Genomic DNA, 20,487 nt, shown 5'->3' with positions numbered 1-20,487 from the left:
TTTTTTAATTTTAAATTAAAAGTCAAGAGAAGAAAGTATTTAAATTAAGATGCCCAACATTTTATTTTGATTAGCCATTTAAATCTAGTTGTTAATATTCCAGTTTCTCCAAAATATAAATTTTTAGTCGTGAAACTCCCAATTTCTCGAATTTGCCAAAAAGCGTCGTTTGACTCTGATTAAAACTGAAAGTCTCTTCTGAAAACATGAGTGTATGTAAAAATCTCTGTCAAATATTGAATCGCAATTAATTTGTCGTTCTATTATCCCTCTATTGCATTCGTTTCACACATATTAATCCTATGCTGCCTAGAAAGTATCTGCTATCATCATTAACCGTTCCTTTTGGGCCTTGCTGCAAATCCACAGCTCTGGGCTATGGGTGGTTACCCACAAAAGTGCCCGCTGCCTGCTCCCTTTCTTGTGCTTTCTGCTGCTTTGCCGCTGCTTTCCTGCCACAATTTGTGTGCCCCACTCGTACAATTACGTGCTCTCTGGTCAACACAACACTCTCCTGCCCCTTTTTTTAGGTGATGCTGCAGGTGCAACCAATTTCTTATTATCTCTCTGCCTGGCGCTACGACTGAAGGTCTCGACTCCGTCTGGACTTGGATCTCATTTGTTTTGGGTCTTTGTTGCACCTGAACTTGAGACGACGGCCTCAAGGTGTTTTTCATTTAGTTTGGATTTCTGCTTGAGTTAAGTGCGTTGTTGATCTGTCTCTTTCTCGTAATACTTTTTGATTATATAGCAACATTATCCTTTAATGAAATTATTTCTATGGAACAACACTCATTTGCGGGTCCATCTGGTAACTCTGGTAACTCTCTTTGATAACTCTTTCAGAGTTAAATCTCCCATCGATCCCACTCGATCATTCTCCCTTGACATAAGTTGACAATTAAGTTCAGAAAGTAATTACAAGCAGTTTAGTTCGATTCTTGTGTGCTGACACCATTTTTACCATAATTTCCTTTGACAAGTTAAATACGACAGTTTTTGCTGGTGGGGTATCCCCTGCAGATAATTTATCATACAACTTAATATTGATTACGATTATGAAAGGGCAGGCATGCACAGGAAAAAACAGAAAAACACTCCACCATTCTCCCTTTTTTCTGCTGTTGTTGTAAGTACATCTCACTCTTGTGTCTTGTGGCTGTATCTTGTGGATAGGAAAACGGCAATAAACTTATGGCTTGGAATTATGCAGATTTGTATCGCCTCGCCAACTTTTCTGCATAAAAAGTGCATAATTTCAGCTGGCAAAAGCAAAAGGAAAAACCTGCTTGAGAGATACCATTTGCCGGGGGGACGGGGACATAAGCGCGCTGGATGAGCAGCAAACCGATAAGAGTGTGATGCTGCTGGTTTCTCTATGTATACCGCAGCAGGCCGGGAGGGGTGTTGGGGCTTTACGTGAGGACAGGCCTTGAGTGAAGCAGCGACAGGAGATACTGGAGAGTAGGAGACGGTTCAATATATGTACAAACCTGCAGCAAGTGGCAAAACGGAAGTGTTTTACTCTCAGGGCTATACTCAGGGTTTCTGCCTGGTAATTAAATTAATAATCACAATCATCATGAGTGCACCAGAGCAACAGAGTAGATCAGAGCCACATAGCCACCGTTGCAGCCCATGTTTTAGTCCTGCTTTAATCCATTTTGTTGAGTGACAAGTTGGGCAAGGAGTGTTCGTCGTTGGAGTCGGTGCCTCGGGGGCCTGCGCAGTTTTTTCTGTGCCTTTTTATTAATTAAACCAGGAAGCGTTTTTCTGGACTGCCTCCACGGGCAGTCTCTCTCTCTCGCAGCTGCTGCTCAGGAAGATCTTGAAAAATATGTATAAAAATTATGCACGCATTAGTCTGCCTCTCACTCGAGCATCCAGCCGGGAGGGAGATAGCAAGACAGAGAGAGAGAGAGAGAGAGAGAGAGAGAGAGAGATCACCCTGGGCTTTATTAAGGAAGTGTTTTTCTTTGTGGTTGCTTCGGTGGGCGAATTACACGAAATGTTGCAAGTTCATTTTGTTTTTTAGCTAGCGGTACAGTAATGGCTTGTTGCAGCGCTTAATGGCCTGCCCCACCCTACGACAGAGAATCCGCTATAAAAATTGTATACAACATATTTTTTCTACGACATTTAACGCGTGATCTTCTTTTGGGTCTACAAAAGCCCATCAGTAGCGCATAGTCGCGCAGGCCATTCTTATTTCCTCTCTCAAAAAGGAACCTAATTAAAAAAAGCCGCTCGGGCTGAGCGGAGGTGAGAACTACAGATTAAATTACAGATCTACCGATCGTCGTACTGGGCTGTGTAAGCTCAAAATGGTTTTATCCGTAAAAAAATTCATTAGCTTCAATTAGTGCATGATCGAATTGGTTTTGCCCCACATTGATTGAGTTCTCTAGAGAGATTGCTGCCGCAGAAAAGTCTGTGGGTGTTTGTTGATTGCTTGGTGAAAACGGAAATGCAAACTGGAAATGGAAACTGGAATGTAAAGCCAGACCGCGCAGTGCGGGTGATCATTAATCCAGAACTTATGAGCATTCAGTCTGGTCTATATGATAAATATAAATCTATCACGCCTGCTATCGATCGATAACGATTAAGTGTGGAATAGTTTACCGCCGTTTTCTTATCCACAAGATACCCCTAGATACACAGCCACAAGATACAAGATACAAGAGTGAGATGTACTTACAACACCAACAGCAGAACAAAATTAAGAAAGGTTTTTATACCCTGCTGGAAGAAATGGGAGCCAGGGTCTGGAGATTAATTTTGACATTCTGGCTATGACAATGATCCGATTTGATCCTTATTCGGGGATCTGATAGATTTACAGAACTGCGTTTTTAGATTTCTTATATAAGCTTGTAGATGGACTTGATTTTCGCCCTCTTGTGGGTACGAAATGGGGCGTGGCGAACTTTTGAAATACAGTGTGATATTACAGCAGTCTTGATGAAAAATGTTGTTGCTGTAGCTTTTATAGTCTCTTATATCCAGGCGCTCTTCAAGACGGACGAAGAGTCGTACTGACAGACAGACAGAAGGACAGACGGACAGATAATTTTCAACCGTCAAATTGATTCTGCCCGCAAATTCTTGGAAAATCGCGATCCATAGGGAATACATTTGTCGATTTTAGGAGTAGAGATCCGTAAAGGTTACCTAGCTTCCTAGGAAGCTAAAAATTCCAAAATAAAATTAAAAAAAAAAAGAAGGAACGTGTGAGACGCTTCCTACGCGTCACAACTTTAATAACCGGTACTTAGTAAGACAGCTGTCACTTATTGTTTTTTTTTTCGAATGTTACATTTGATATTTTACATTTTTCCTGCATGTGTCATCTACATCTACATCACTTCTTAATCTCTTTTAACTCGCCCCCTCGCCTAGAGCCGCACACTACACGAAGCAGAGTGAGAGAGAATGAGAGAGTGAACAAATACCCTATTTACTCTTAGAGTACCAGGTATAAAAAGATCTTCAGCAACCCCCCGACACTTATCCCCATACACAAACAATCCGATATAGTTGATACATAGTATACCCAATCGATTTTAAACTAATAACAAATTTTTCTTGACATTTAACAAATATGCATGTGACGACTGCTCTGCTGTGGGATTCGAGGAACATACTTGGCGATACTCGGGTGCTCGTGTACCGTGGAGCAAGTTGGTTAATCACATGCACAGAGACAAAAGCAGCTAAGTTGCACATTTGCACAGCGAGAGCTGAACAGAGAGGAATAATCGAATGGAATGAAATGAATGAATGAACTGAGTGAATGACTAACTGAATGAGTAAGCGTCAGACAGCGAGGAAGCTGGTTGCAGCAGCAGCGAGCGAGTGTCTCCCACCGCTAATAAATAGCTTTAAGAATAACAATACAATAAATCTTTTGGTTGCTCTCTGTGGGTAAAATTCCCTCCTGGCCATAAACTGCAATTGAAGCGGCTAAAAGCAGCCGTCGTCGTGGTTGCCAATCTTTTGAACGGAACTTAAGTCGACCTTGGCTTGTATATATACTATGCATATTACACTACTCGACAAAATCGAACTCTTTTTGTTCCTCAAGGAACCAAACCGACATTTTCTGATAGATTTGGGGCATAACTCTTTTTTGGGGAATTTAAAATAACTGGTATTTTTTGTTCATACTTTTTTCAGAGGTACCGGTTCGATTTTGTAGATAACTGTAGTATCTTTGATTTGGTAAAGAACATTATCCTTCTGAAAAGCTATTTGATGCAGCTACAAATTGGGCCCAAACAGTTAGTTGTTTTAGATCATCGATTGGGAAATATAACGCTTACAATAATTATATCCTGTGTTATTTATTTTCTTGAGTATAAGTGCATTTATTGAGCGTCGTTAACCAACCCTAAAAATATGAAAAAACCCAAAAAAATATATTAAAGTAAAAAAAATATGTCGGTATTTGACGGAGGATTGCTCAACCAATTTTAGCTCATCCGACTCTTCAGAGAATTTTATGAGCAATACCTTAAACGGCGCAAGATGAATGCACCAGAAATAAAGTACATAAGATACATATATTTCGATATATTTTCCTGAGTTTCTCAGTCCAAATTTCATAAAAAGTACCGCACAAAAATCATTGTTTTTGCAATTTAAAGCGTAATATTTCCCAGACGGGCACGCTTTACAGATGTATTTATCAGCTTGATAGAATTACAAAAGTCATTACAAGCAGATACATAAGTTTTGTGAAAAATGGAAGAGCTACCTCTAAAAAAAGTTCTGCCATAAAAAAAACGAGAAGGGACGTGTTGTACGCTTCTTACGCGTCACATCTTTTATACCCGGTACATGTTTTTCTACATATGACATCTACGTCCACATCACTTCTTACGCCAACACGCTCGTTTAGCTCGCCCCCTCCCCCACACCAAACCACACGAATCAGAGTGTAAATGTGCAAAAAATAAAAAAAAACTGCTGTACTGTGTGGGGTTTACCACTGAAAATTAATAAATTAATAATTAATCCAATCTGACCCCACTTCGGTGATCTGATATATATGGTCCTCCCCTACCGAATGACGTTTTTATACCCGGTACTCGAAGAGTAAATAGGGTATATTGTATTTGTGCACAAAGTGAATGTATGTAACGCACAGAAGGAAACGTCTCCGACCCCATAAAGTATATATATTCTTGATCAGCATCAATAGCCGAGTCGATTGAGCCATGTCTGTCTGTCCGTCCGTCTGTCCGGCCGTCTTGTTGAGCGCCTGGATCTCAGAGGCCATAAAGGCTAGAGCCACCAAATTTTGCATCCATACTTCTGTGTGCTCACACTGTTACAAGTGTATTTCAAAAAAGAGCCACGCCCCCTTCCGCCTCCGCAAAAAGGCGAAAACCTCCCAAATCTACAATTTTGAAGATAGCAGAAAACTAAAAACGCCATTCCGTAGGGAATGACGGATCAACAAATTGGGATCCGATTGGATCATTATTATAGCCACAATGAAGAAATTAATTTTCAAACCCACCCCGTCCCGCAGCATTTACACTCTGCTTCGCGCTGTTTATGGCCTCTGCCCCTGACACAGCTCTGCCTCTGCCTCTGCCACGACTCTGCAGTGTGTTTCTATAGGGGAGGATGGCGAGCTAAAGGAGCGTGTTGGCGTGAGCAGTGTTGTTGATGTAGATGACAGATGAAGAAAAAATGTAAAATTTGACAAATAACCGCTAAAGTGCAGATGTAGGACTGAGTGCCGGGTATAAAAGTTGTGACGCGTAAGAAGCGTCTCACACGTCCCTTCTCGTTTGTTTTCTTTTATCATCAAAATATGTGGATACAGCAGATTCTCGCGATTTGCAGGGGCGTAAGGGTGCGCTGCGAAAATGTTACCCACAAATACAGTATACCCCTATTTACTCATCGAGTATAAGTTTTAGTTTTCTTTTATCTTCAAAAGTGTAGATTCGGGAGGTTTTCACTCTTTTGCGGGGGCGGAAGGGGGCGTGGCTCATTTTTGAAATACACTTGTAACAGTGTGAGCATACAGAAGTCTGTATGCAAAATTTGGTGGCTCTAGCTCTTATAGTCTCTGAGATCCAGGCGCTCAACAAGACGGACGGACGGACAGACGGACGGATAGACAGACATGGCTCAGTCGACTCGGCTATTGATGCTGATCAAGAATATATATACTTTATGGGGTCGGAGACGTTTCCTTCTGTGCGTTACATACATTCACTTTGTGCACAAATACAACATACCCTATTTACTCTTCGAGTACCGGGTATAACAAGAAAAACAGACAAAAAGCAACTGCAGTAACTCCTCTAAATTTATATGTTAATTAGTGTGGCGGCTGCATGCGGTAAAACCGCAAAAAAGCTAAAGACTTGCGACGAGCGACTCGCGAGTGATACGTTTGTAACTGGTGCCTGTCCACGTTGCAACCCACGTAGTTCCTCTCTGCTGCTTCTGCTGATGCAGCTGGTACTCCTCTTTTCGTTTCACCCACCCACCAGCAAAAAGGTGTGTTAATTGATTGCTTGCTGAGACTTCTGGGTTCATTGCTAACGGTGTAAGAGAGACCACCAACGCCACAAGATTTCAACACTCAAAAAAGGGGAGAACCTTACAACAAAAAGAGAGAATGTGTGAGACGCTTCGTACGCGTCACAGCTTTTATACCAGGCGCTTAGTTAGTATATTCTTATGTCCGTACACATACATATGTATTTTTATGTATGCAACCTTAGTTTGATACATTCGTACCATACATATGTAGCGAAAGTGGAAACGTTTCCTTCTGTGCGTTACATACACCCACTTTCGAGCACAAATACAATATATATAAGGAATACTCTTCGAGTACCGGGTATAAAAGTGAGAATCTTACAAAAAGACAGCATTAATCATTAAGCTGCGAAAAGTCATCTCCTGTCTCCTGGGAGATTTTAGCAAAAAGTAGAGACAACATCAAATTCCTTGCCTCAAAATTGTTTTTGTAGTCATATATCACAAATGACGACAGCCGATGCCCGAGACCCTTGTCTTTTTCTTAAAAGTATTTTTTCTGCTTTGCTATGCTTTACCGTGTGATTGCCAATGGAATATGGCCGCAGTCGCAGTCAAAGCTTCCTCTTCTGCCAACCTGTTCTGTTTGGTGTTCATCTGAATACCCAGTGAGTGTACCAGGAGCCGTGTTTTCAGGGAACATACCGGAAAATTTGAATTTTCGCTTTCATTTACAATGTTAAACCCATTCAGATAGATTTCTTCGACATGTTAAACTTCATTGTACTTGTGTTATCCATAGAACTTCCGACGCATACTCAAACAAGTTTTAAAAGAATCCAATTAGAGAATATCCCCTAGTCAGGCATACCCCAATTCTATCGTTCTTACTTTGTTTTTGTGTCTCGCTTTTTGATGCTTTCCATTACATAAAATAACGTCAGCAGAGACGGTGCGGGCGGGTGGGCGGTTGTGCGGTGAGCGGCGAGGCTGAAGCTTACGTAGACTGAACGTCTAACGGGGATGACGTTGACTTGGAGAGATCGCAAATTGGATTTTAACGCCGTCGTTGAATGAGTGTGAGATGGCATGGGATGGGATGGATGGCAGCTGGTACCGAGCCTAGCGGTTGCATTGACAAACTGTCAGACAGACAGACCTAGTCGGAGGCTAAATTTCTAACTGTGGAAATTTTGGAACTGTGGGGCCGTCACAGCCTAGTGGCTAGCCTTAAAGGTGGTTTTGACGATACGTCGGACTCACGGATTCATGTGTACGTGTGACGCTTACAATCTCATTTCACGCATACAATCTCAATAATTCACAGAATATCGAGTCGATTTAGATATTTGCTCAAAGTTATGCGCTCGGAGCTTTTCAGCTATGTCTCTTTCGATCTACCCTCAGCTATGATCCAAGATCACATGAAAGCTCTACGTGAGTCAGACTCATCCTCTAAGAACTCCTTTATACAATGATTGGTTAGTTTTTTTTTTATACCCGCTACTCGAAGACTTAATATTGTATATTGTAGTTGTGCTCGAAAGTGGATGGATGCAACGCACAGAAGGAAACATTTCCGACCCCAGAAAGTACCCCAGTAAGTATATTCTTGGTCTGCATCAATAGCCGAGCCTATGTCTGTCTGTCCCTCCGCGTGTCCGTCTTGTTTATCGTTATGCAGTCAGAAACTATATGAGCAAGGGCCACCATCATGACTGCTGTGATGTCACACTGAAACAAGTGTATTACAAAATTTCGCCCCTTCCGCAACAACAAAGGGCACAATTTTGAAGATAAGAAAAAACAGAAAACGCGATTAAGTAGGGAATGACCATATCTATCAGATCATCGAAGAAGATCTGAAGAAATTAATTTGTAGTGGCTATCCTCACCCCTCTCATTACACACTTTGTTTCGTGCCTTTGTTGTGGCGAAGGGGGTCGCTGCGAAATTTTGAAATAAACTTGAAACATTGTGAGCATACAAAAGTCTGGATGAAAAACTTGGTTTCCCTATTTCTTATGGTCTCTGAGTACTAGGACAGACAGACAAATATAGACTCGGCTATTGAAGCTGATCAAGAGTATTTATACTTTATTGGGTCGGAAACATTTGTCTTCTGTGCGTTACATACAACCACTTCTGTGCACAAATACAATACGCAGAGGCCTCTATCCCTGCCACTACCACTGTGCAAAAAACAAATATAAGCTGCGGGACGGGGTGGGTTTAGCCACTGCAAATTAATTTCTTCATTGTGGCCATAATAATAATCCAATCGGACCCCAATTTGGTGATCTGATAGATATTGTCATTCCATATGGAATGGAGTTTTCTTTTAACTTCAAAACTGTAGGATTGTGAGGTTTTCGCCTCATTTCGGCTCATTTTTTAAATACATTTGTAACAGTGTGAGCATACAAAAGTTTGGAGCCAAAATTTGGTGACTCTAGCTCTTATAGTCTCTGAGTACTAGGCGCTCATCAGGACGGACAGACGGACAGACAGACATGGCTCAATCGACTCAGCTATTGATGCTGATCAAGAATATATATACTTTATGGGGTCGAAAACGTTTCCTTCTGTGCGTTCAATACATTCACTTTGTGCACAAATACAATATACCCTATTTACTCTTCGAGTACCGGGTATAAAAAAAAAATAATAATAACAGATAGAGCCATCGAATTTTGCCTCCAGACTGCTGTGATATCACAGTGACTTAAGTGTATTTCCAAATTAACACTGCCTCTTTCCAAGCCACGAAGGCCGAAAAATCTGCTGTATCCACAATTTTGAAGAGATTACTTAGGGAATGACCATATCTATCAGATCATCGAATTGGTATGAGATTGGATCAATTGGCAATAATAAAGAAATTAATTTGTAGTGGCTAACCCCACACCGCCCAGCAGCTATGCATATTTTTTGCACATTCTCTCATTCTACACTCTGCTACACTAAGGCAGACAGATGTCCTACTGAGTATCGGGTATAAAAGGTGTGACGCGAAAGAAGCGTCTCACACGTCCTTCTTCGTTTTCACTGTGCTATGCCAAATATCTTTTGATTGACTTCAAAATAAGTTTTTTAAGTGTTTCATCGCTCTATACATAAACATTCATTCCTCACATGTTTTCACATTCATGCTGCTACTTTTTTGATTAATTTAAAATTTATTTCGCAAGAGCCACTCACTTGCTCACATACATTTCTCAATAGCCATTTGTGGCTGAGACAAGGCTAACCAATAGACGCCCCCACACTCATTCCAGTCAGCCATCTGTTTGGCTATCCATCTGTCTGTTCGGTCTATCTGCAGTCCAGCCAGAAAACAAGCTAAATTTATGATCCAAGCCTGTGGCATCCGTCATTATGCGACTTGTCTTGTCGTTGTCAGTCGTTGTCTTGTCTTTTGTCTCTCTCCTTAAAGGGCTGCGTCTATACATACATATATTCAAAGCACAGAGAGAGAGAGAGAGAACGCCATATAATAAACGCCAAAGAGCATCAAAAGGCAGGGTAAAACCAATGGAAAAGGGTAAGGAACTCCCGAGAGAGATGTCCGTGTTATAAATGATAATTCCCTCCGTTCCCAAACCCGACTACAATTCCAAGTTGAACTGCGAGCTTTTGAGCCACGGCAAAAGATCTAAGTCCCATGTTGCACATCACAAAGTTCCATGTCTGTCTACCACATCTGTCTGTCCAAATGTTGTACGGCCCAAGCACTCTCTGTGCCTCAAAGAGAGAGCGAGCGCGAGAGAGAGAGAGAGAGAGGGAAAGGCATAACCTGCTGCATAATTTTTCACTCAAATATTGCATAATGATTGACAATTCATTATGCCACATCCACACTGCTAACAGCTCTCTTCTTCTCCTTTTGGTAAAGGAGTAGGGGTTTTCTTTCTTAATGGCTTGCCAGAGTAGGAATATCCCTGTGGAGTAATAAGGAAGTGAAGTGCAGCGAAGTGTAGTGTGATTCTTGCCTATAAATAACTTATTAATAATATTTTTTTCTTGTCTTGTTTTCCCTTCTTTAAGGTTAGTGAATATCAAGAACAAGCGATACTTTTTAGAGATCCAAAGACACACACTTGAGTAACCAACTTGATTGAGGCTCAGTTCAGTTCTCTCAAACCAAGGTCAATCGTTTAGTTTAATTGAAAAATCCACAAAGGTGTGACTGCAACAACAAAAAATCATGAAAAATCTCGCGAGCTTTCAAAAACAATAGAGAAACCCCTCAACGCGACTGCAACTGTGTGTCTCAAAGACACATGGAGGGGCACTCGTATTGGTATTGCACAACTTTTTCGGTCGTTTCGCGCACCTGTTGCTCGGTCGGTCCATTCTGCTGTCGGTTGGTCGCAGTCTCAGTCTCGATGCCGATATCTCAATGTTAAACTAAAGCAATTAGTGGGCCCATTATGGTATTTTCTTATCCGATTTTTGTTTCAATTAGTTTGATTTTTTTATGGTCCTCTTGGCTCTGGGCCTTTTGGACACTTGGCTCTCCCGTAATTAGCCCCCAAAGTTAAAGTTGAGTTCGAGGAACTCTCCTGGAGCTGTCGGAGATATTTGTGCAATCTTCTGGCTAAGAAATGTTTGGAACCACTTATTGAAACACATTGCAGGAACTCAATCCAGAGCTATGTAGATCTTACGGTTAAACTAGGTCTTTGGTTTGGAAAATAGTTCCATTCCCATTCCTCATTTGACTCATTGAAGCGCGTCTATTACGTGTCTATTAATAGAGAACTAGTTGCCGTGCGCATGAACCTAATTCTGAAGGCTATGATCCATAAATTACATCAAAAAACGAGGGACGTGTGAGACGCTTCGTACGCGTCACAACTTTTATATCGGGTAATCAGTTAGTATATCTGTACCTAAGTGTTTAAATAGGGTGTATTGTATTTGTGCGAATAACGGTTGTATGTAACGCACAGAAGGAAACGTTTCCGACCCCATAAAGTATATATATTCTTATTCAGCATCAATAGCCGAGTCGATAGAGCCATGTCTGTCTGTCCGTCTGTCCGTCTTGTTTGTCGGCTAGTTCTCAGAGACTATAAGAGCTAGAGCCACCAAATTTTGCATACAAACTGCTGTATGCTCACACTGAAACCAGAGTATTTAAAAAATTAGCACCGCCCCTTTCCACGCCGTAAAAGGGCGAAAACCTCCCAATCCTACAATTTTAAAGATAAAAGAAAACTACAAACTCCATTCCGTAGGGAATCTATCAGATCACCAAATTGGGAACCGGTTGGAGCATTATTATAGCCACAATGAAGAAATTAATTTGCAGTGGCAAAACCCACCCCGTCCCGCAGCTTATATTTGTTTTTTGCACATTCTCTCAATCACACTCTGCTTCGCGCAGTGGCAGAGGCCTCTGCCTCTAACACGTCTCTGCCTCTGCCGCGTCTCTGCCGCGTTTCCGCCCTGACTCTGCAGTGTGTTGCTCTAGGGGAGGGTGGCGAGCTAAAGGAGCGAGTTGGCGTGAGCAGTGTTGTAGATGTAGATGACAGATGAAGAAAAAATGTAAAAATTTGACAAATAACCGCTAAGGCGCAGATGTAGTACTGAGTGCCGGGTATAAAAGTTGTGACGCGTAAGAAGCGTCTCACACGTCACTTCTCGTTTAATTTTACATTTTTCTACATATGTATGTCAGAGAGAAGCAAAGCTGCTGGAAGGGGTGGGTATAGCCACTGCAAATGTGTTTCTTCATCATGGCTATTATAATGATCCAATCTAATCCCAATGATTTGATTGATATGGTCATTCCCTGTGGAGTGGCGTTTTTAGTTTTCTTGTATATTCAAAACTGTAGCTCTGGGAGATTTTTGACGATTTTTCTCGCTTTTGTTTGTTTTGCGTTGACCAACACTGGCTCTTTCAACATTTCATTGCGAAAGGGAAAAGAAAAATTTGACTATAAAAATGGGTTCAATGAACTGCAAGTTAACGCGGTCGACGACGAAAACGACGACGACAAACAATCAACGTCAATTAATGGGCAAACACTGATTTACGATCTTTGACGAGGAGGTGGTATTAAGTTGCTTGTTGCACGAGGCATGGCTTGGATTGCACTTCTCTTGCAACCGCAAAAGCACTTTTTGGAGTTTTTTCACCCATCGAACGGAACGAAGCGAAAGGGAATGGACAGTCCACGGGAATGGGGCTCCATTTCAAAATATATATATTTTTGCGACGACTGCAACCTGTGGGCTTGGGTAACATCATATTTTAGCCGAAAAACTTGTTGAAAATTCCAAAGCACAGCAACTTACAGAAATCACACACACTCGCGCACACAGGCCGGCTGCCACCAAAGGTCTAATAACTAATGGCCAAGAGCCAAGAGTGCAGTGCAGCGTGAAGCAGTGGAGAGCGTTTTCTTGCACATAGAATCCAGGCAGGCAGGCAGGGAGAAGCAGTCGATGAAGGTAGGCAAGCTGCAGAGGCACCAGCGACAAGGAATACGAAGGCAAACAGGATTTTCAAAACTCTTAAACAAATCGCGAAAATCTGCCATATTCACAATTTTGAAGATAAAAAAAAACTAACGAGAAGGGACGTGTGAGACGCTTCTTACGCGTCACAACTTTTATACCCGATACTCAGTAGGACATCTGTACCTTAGCGGTTATTTGTCAAATTTTACATTTTTTCTTCTTCTGTCATCTACATCTACAACACTTCTCACACCAACACGCTCCTTTAGCTCGCCCCCTTCCCTAGACCCACACACTGCAGACTCGCGGCACAGGCATAGGCCGCGCGAAGCAGAGTGTGAATGAGCGAATGTGAAAAAAGCAACAAAAGCTGCGGGACAGGGTGGGTTAGGCTACTGCAAATAAATTTCTTCATTGTGTCTATAATAATGATCCAATCGTATCCCAATTTGGTGATCTGATAGATATGGTCATTCCCTACAGAATGGCGTTTTTAGTAAGACGTATGGTTGCAAAATTTGGTGGCTCTAGCTTTTATAGTCTCTGAGATCCAGGCGCTCAACAAGACGGACGGACGTGCAGACAGACATGGCTCAATCGACTCGGCTATTGATGCTGATCAAGAATATATATACTTTATGTGGTCGGAGACGTTTCCTTCTGTGCGTTACATTCACTTTGTGCACAAATACAATATACCCTATTTACTCTTCGAGTACCGGGTATAAAAACACCAGTCGGTAGGGGAGGACCATATCTATCAGATCACCGAATTGGGGTCAAATTGGATTAATTATTAATAAATTAATTAGCAGTGCCAAAACCCACCCTTTATTTTTATTTTTTGTAATTTGAAATATTTAAAATTTGAAAAAACCGTTAAGGTACAGATGTACAGTTGCGAAAAAAATAATAGCACCACTACAACACATTTTGTTCTTGGACAAAAAAAAAGCAATTACTGTTGCGATTTTTTAAAATTTTTAGTTTTTTCATATAGTTAAGTATTCCCCATTAACAAACAAAGTGCTGCCTTTCTTCAAAATTCTGTCTTTATATTTTTTTTTTTTGAACTTTAAGAAAAAATACCACGAATATGGCGAAAAAAATAATAGCACCGTTAGCACTATTTTAAGTGAATATCCGTAATTTCGCGGAATTGACTTTGTATAAACCACGTATTTATTAGTTTTAACTAATATTTCATTGTTTCTATCATAAAAGCTAATAATATTCATTACAATAATACGTGGAAAGCTCTGAATTGCGAAAAAGCGCGACCCTTGCAAAAAATTTATGTTTGACGTAAAAACTTACAGAGAATTTGGTCAATTGGTAGGCAGTTTAAATAAAATGATTAAAAACGCCATAAACTATGAAGAAAAGTGTAAAACACGTGGATGAAAACGATCTATGACCCCTTTTAGGGTCAAAAGGCTGATTCGCGAGAGCAAGAAGGTTCCCTTCAAGCCTGCTATCGAGCTTAAAAAAAGAGCTAAAAATAAAAGCGACGGGCTAGAAAGTTTGAAAATATCTTAGACAACATAGCCTAAAAAAGCCTGCTGCCCAAAAAAAATCGCACTTTTAAACGCCAGACAAATTACTAAGCACATGATGTTTGCAAGGGAGCATGCCAATTGGACATCCCCATAATGGAGCATAAATTTTAATGTCAGATGAGTAAAAAGTGTTTTATTTACTGAAAAGGGATCTCGATCATACTTAAGACGTTCAAGGAACACCAGTACACCAAAGAAAACCATTAAAAATAAAAGGTTGAATTTAATGGTATGGGCCTGCTTCTCTTACTATGAAGTAGGGCCAATACATTGACTATAAACCATCATGGATCAGCACGTGTCCTTGAATTTCATGGAGACAGTAATGCTACCCTTTGCAGAATACGAAATTCCACTCGTATGGGTCCTTCAAACGGAAAATAACCCCAGCATGATAGCAAAGGAATGGTTCGGGGCCAACACTGAACGTGTTAAAGTGGCCTGCACAGTCGCCTGACATAAAACCCATCGAAAATCTGTGGTCCGACGTCCAGAAGGAAGTTGCTGATTCCAAACCAACCACTGTCGGATCCCTTTGAGAACAAATTTAAGAGTCCTGGTACAAAGCTCCCCAAAAGCTATGCCTGGACTTAGTGGATTCCATGCCAAGACGCTGCGCAGCTGATGTTGCCAAAATAGGACACTGAACTAAATCTTGAATGATGAATATTGATTTAGAATTAATAGTTCAAAAGTGTTAACTAAGAAATTCATTACTTGTTGGTCATTTTTTAAATTTTAAATCCATTTTTCAAAAGTGGTGCTATTATTTTTTTCGCCTAATTTTACGAGTCTCTCTAAAGTTCCTTAAATAACTTAAAAGCCTTACAAAAAAGGTGATTTTTTTGTTGTTCCCAGATTTGTAAGAGTCTTCCCTTTCTAAAAATGTGCTTAAAGTTTCCTTAAAGTTAAAAATGTGAGTTGGGCAACTATTTGAAAATTGCTTGTGGTGGTGGTGCTATTATTTTTTTCACAGCTGTACTTCTGAGTACCGGGTATATAAGTTGTGACGCGTAAGGAGCGTCTCACACGTCCTTTCTCGTTTCCCCTGTGTGTGTGCTCTGGTTGCAACGAGAGCCGATCGTAAAATTTTACTCCACGAAGAACTCTAACAATAGTTGAGGAAAAATGCGTGGTGAAAGGCTCTCTCCTCTCTCTCTCTCTCTCTCTCTGGTTGCTCCCAAGGGGGAATACCGCGTTCACCAATAAAACATGCTGCCAGGCCATGCCCCACATACCATCTCTACCCCTGAAAAGCGTGTGTGTGCCAGTCCGAACCCACCACTCTATTTCGGGTCAAGTTGTTCTGACATATCCATGCCAGCAGAAACAGACAGCAAACATAACAATTCTTGCAGCAGACTACCCATTACCCAATCTCCTGCCCTGCCACCGCCATTGCCCCAAACTCTGAAGATCGGTGGCAACCAAAATTGCTGCCTGCCTGTAAATGACGCAAGGCAGCGCAAAATGTTGCGAGAAACTGTTGCGGCACCTTTTTTCTCTCTCTAGTATCAGGGGGCTGAATCATCCGAGGTAAGAGGCATCATCAGGGGCAGCAAACTACAACAAAGACGTTCTAAATGTTACGTTATATTATGGCCATTGTTGCTGTTGTTGCTGCTGCTGTTGCATGGTGGCTTTTCCGTAACTCTTCTTTAGATGCGCCTCGAATTGGCGCATCTTTGGGGCAAGGCAAGGCAGCCTGCCAGGTAGTAGCTTTTGTAGCTGCTTTTGTGGTGCTTTTATTATGTAATCAGCAGATAACGGCATTTAATGGCTGAATGAGTTTTCTGGACAGTCCAAAGAAAAGACAGTAAAGGTGAATATAGCGCTAGAGAGAGATAGAAAGAGAGAGGAAGGTATAACAATGTTTATTTTTTTCGTTTTTCGTTGCCTTTTTTGCCTTTTCGATAACTTTATTTTGTTGTCGGAAAAGGGGGTGGGGAGGTGAAGGATCCCACTCCCGTCGACGTGTGGCGTTAATCGATTTGTACCCAGTGTTGCCCATCAAAAATTGATATTACCAAATTATTTCAAAATTCGCCGAAAACGCTTTTCCGTTAGACTTTCCACTTTTGGGGGCAGGTGTCTTCTGTTTTTTGTTGGAGGCTTATGAGGAATCTCGAAATTGAATTCGAAATGGTTATTATTTCGATGGAGCTGTTGATTGGATGAGGATTTAATTGAATGAATTAATAATGGATGGATGGTTCCGCCCGACAGGTTTCGATTTCATTATACCCGGTACCATAAAGTATATATATTCTTGATCAGCATCAATAGGCGAGTCGATATACCATGTCTGTCTGTTTGTCCAGAGCTCTGTCTAGAGCCACCAAATTTTTCCTCCAGACTGCTTTATGCTCAAAAATTAGCCCAGCCCCCTTCCGCCCCCACCAAAGGCGAAAATCTCCAACAGACACAATTTTAAAGATACGAGCAATTCGGTAGGGAATGACCACATCTATCAGATCACGGAATTGGGATTAGATTGGATCATTATAATAGCCAGAATGAAGAAATTAATTAAGTGGCTACCTCCACGCCGTACAGCAGCTATTTTTATTTTTTGCACATTCTCTCATTCCACACTCTTTTTCGTTCAGTGTGACACACTCTAGTGGAGGGGGGCAAACTAAAAGGGCGTGTTGGTGTAAGAAGTGATGTAAATGTAGATGGCAGATGTAGAAACAATTTAAATCGTAAAATGAAAAATTTGAAAGAATCACTCGGTACAGTACCGGGTACTGAGTACCGGGTATAAAATAGTGACGCGTAAGAAGCGTCTCACACGACGTTCCTTCTAGTTTAATTTGTTGCACATTCTCTCATTCCACACACTGCTTCGTGAAGAGTGCGGCACTATGGGAGGGGCCGAGTTAAAAGAGCGTGTTAGCGTGAGAAGTGATATAGATGTAAAAGACAAATGTAAAATATTTAAAAAGTAATTTGCACAATTTGAAAAAAATGGATTACTTTTGACCACATTCTAACTTTTCATATTCTCTCAAGCTCTCCAAAAGTTTCCATCAAACAGTTAAAAATATATGGAGTTTTCCAGAAATATTTCATTAAATAAATAAAAACGAGAATTGTTATGAATAAATATAAATTTTATCATTCGATACATTGAAATATGTCACCTATCAACCCCTTCCGTCCATATCCGAGTAGCCGAGAATACTTTCCCATATTCCTCTTGTTCCAAGCATTGCACCGATAAAGTATGTAGAAGAAAGAAAGGGGGAAGATTAAAGGAAAGGGGCAGAGCAGCAATGAGGAGGATGATCGGGAAATCCAATGTTCCAGCTACTAATAACAGTAAACAGTTGAACTACTGGCCAAGATTAATTTAGCGATTGCCTCACATCATCATGGTCATCGTCATCTCTTGTGGAAATCAATAGTCAGTCCCCCCTACTGCCACGGCCACGATAAAGTGTGGAAGGGTGCAAGGGAAATCAAATGCAATTCCCCCGACAGCACGCAAAGACGTTGGCTGGCTGCCTGGGTGGATGGATAGCACAGCTCCTGACTGTCTCTAGTGGCTTGGCTTAGATCACTCGCGCTTGTGGCAGCCACAAGAAAAACAACAACAGCAACAACAGATCCACCAGCAGCAGAAGCAGCAGGCAACAACAACAATCTGACGATGACGGCGACACATGCTATGGGTATATAGTAGAATAAAAATGACTTCCTGATTTTGTTACATGCACCCATGGACCGACCGGTCTGCTACAGTACACTCCTCCTGCTGCTGCTGCTGCTGCTCCTCCTCCTCTTGCTGCTCCTCCTGTCTCCTCTCTACTTCTTTTGAGAATATTGCTTCTTTTCTACATTCGTCTCTCTTGTACATACAAAGTGGTTAGTGCCTCCAAGGCTGAAAGGAGCTGCATGGATAGACAGAGCGGGCAGGGAGGGAGATCGCATTGCGTGGGCCAATCCCCCCCTACAACCAGCCAGCCAACCAGATATGATCTCAAAAAGAGCCCAGAAACACGAGATTCACGAGATATCCCCTCCCCCTATCCCAATCGAAAAGTGTCAATGTACGCAAATTTACAAAATGTTATTTTTGTTTGTATTTGTGAGTTTTGTTTTATTTTTTTCATTCCTATTGTCAAATATTCTGCGTACTGCTGCTGCTGGCACTTGTTGGAATCTTAGATCTGATTATCAAAGATCTGTAGCTACTCCTTCTACTCCACGTTCAGAAATTCTCTTTTCTGGGGGTTCTCTTTTGTAGCACTTAAACGGTCAAAACCCGGAGGCAGCGAGGCATTATTTTTGTTGTTTCCTGCAATTTTTCTTCATGTTTATTTTTTGCGCTTACTGCATTTTGTGCGGCATTTACAGCTCGGATCGGCTCTATGCACTAATATCTATCTGTGTGTTGTCTTTACGGAGCTGCAAGTTTCGAGCTTCAGTTTGGATTTTTCTGTGTCAGAGCACCGAAAAAACTCCAAAACCGTCGCCGAAGCCAGGCCACAGGCACTCGCACTGGCACTTGTCGTGATTAGTTTAGAAAAATGTTGGCTATTAATTTTCTGCCTTGAGTAACACTTGTTATTTGGCTTCGCCTTTCGCATAATCTTGTTTGACCGCCTTGCGCTGTGTGTTTGCCTGTAGCTGGATAGCCCCGTATAGCCCCCATAGATAATCTTTATGCGCTGCTCTGCTCGGAGTACGGAGTCGGAGAGTACGTGGCGGCCATACAAATGGGTCTGACTTTTTTAAGAGTCGATTCTGTGTCTGTGTGTGGATTGTCTCTCTGCGCAACATGTGTTACATGTGTTTTTATTCTGTCTCTCCGAGTCTGTTATGAAACTATTTTAATAGTCGTGAAATTTTCCCAAGGTACTATTGGCAAAAAACCCAACATATTTGGCATTAATGTAATTTTTTGGTGTAAATATTTAAGTGCGACTTCAATTTTCCGATTCCTGAATATCAAGAAAGAATACAAATCATTTTAGAAGATTTTTACGGAGTACCCTTAATTTTGTGCTTTCAATATCAGATGATTTAGTGGTGCAGATGAACCGCTTGCACCTTTAATTTTAGCTCGAATTCAAAGTTTAAATAAAAGTGAAACAATATACCCTATTTACTCTTCGAGTACCGGGTATAAATATGGAAATAGCAGGTCAAGGTATGTAAATTAATTGATAATACATGTTTTAAGATATTTGTGTGTAGTTTGTTCAGCACACCGCTTCTCAAAGGTTCATGTTACATTTTAGTAACTTACTAATATAGAATCAAGTGGTGTTAATGCTTTTTGCCCGTGTTTGCCCCTTTTCCAGAACATTGCGTTTTGTAAATGCTTTTAAATTCACTTATGCAACACTGCTGGAGGTCTGGAGCAACAACAATCGTGAGCAATGAAATGTTGTACTTTAGAAAGTATTGACGAATACTGTCTTATTGAAGACAAAACTATTAGACTACCAAATGTTGCCTCCAGACTGTTGGGATATCACACTGATGCAAGTGTATTTAAAAAGGTTCTGCCATAGAACAAGCCATAGTTCTTTAAATAAATTTAACGTTTATAAAGTCTCAGTCTATCAGATTAAATAGGCTTGGTTTCAAGAGGCAAAGAAAGTTCGATTTTGTCGAGTAGTGTTGTCAGCGTCTGTGCTTGGATGGTTCCCATCGAAGTAGGTGGTGGCTGGAATAGCTCCTCCCCCACCGATTCATGCAATTGCATAATCACCAGCGCGGCTGCAGTCTCTGTTGCTGCTGTCTATTCGTGGCGTGGCATGCATCCGTCAGGTTAATTAGCAAAATACCTGATGACCTGGAACGTATTGCCATTTGAACAGCATTTTCTTACTTTACATACCCGGTACTCGAAGAGTACATTTGTTCAAAAAAGTGGATGTATGTAACGCACAGAAGGAAACGTTTCCGACACCGTCTTGTTGAGCGCCTGG

At 41.2% G+C, this 20,487-nt stretch overlaps 1 protein-coding gene and 1 long non-coding RNA gene across 2 annotated transcripts in view; both read left to right on the top strand.

Annotated features, from left to right (window-relative positions):
• LOC117901965 (protein outspread) overlaps positions 1–20,487 on the top strand; it is a 126,851-nt gene that overhangs the window by 77,347 nt on the left and 29,017 nt on the right. The gene's annotated exons all lie outside the window — the stretch shown is intronic.
• Positions 10,025–19,306, top strand: LOC117901973. The gene is made up of 3 exons (XR_004649349.1): positions 10,025–10,035; positions 10,481–10,486; positions 19,033–19,306. It is a non-coding gene; the product is annotated as an uncharacterized LOC117901973 (long non-coding RNA).

This window comes from Drosophila subobscura, chromosome U (assembly GCF_008121235.1).
Source record: "Drosophila subobscura isolate 14011-0131.10 chromosome U, UCBerk_Dsub_1.0, whole genome shotgun sequence".
NCBI classification, from domain to species: Eukaryota; Metazoa; Arthropoda; class Insecta; order Diptera; family Drosophilidae; genus Drosophila; species Drosophila subobscura.
This window is presented reverse-complemented; position numbering and strand designations above follow the sequence as displayed.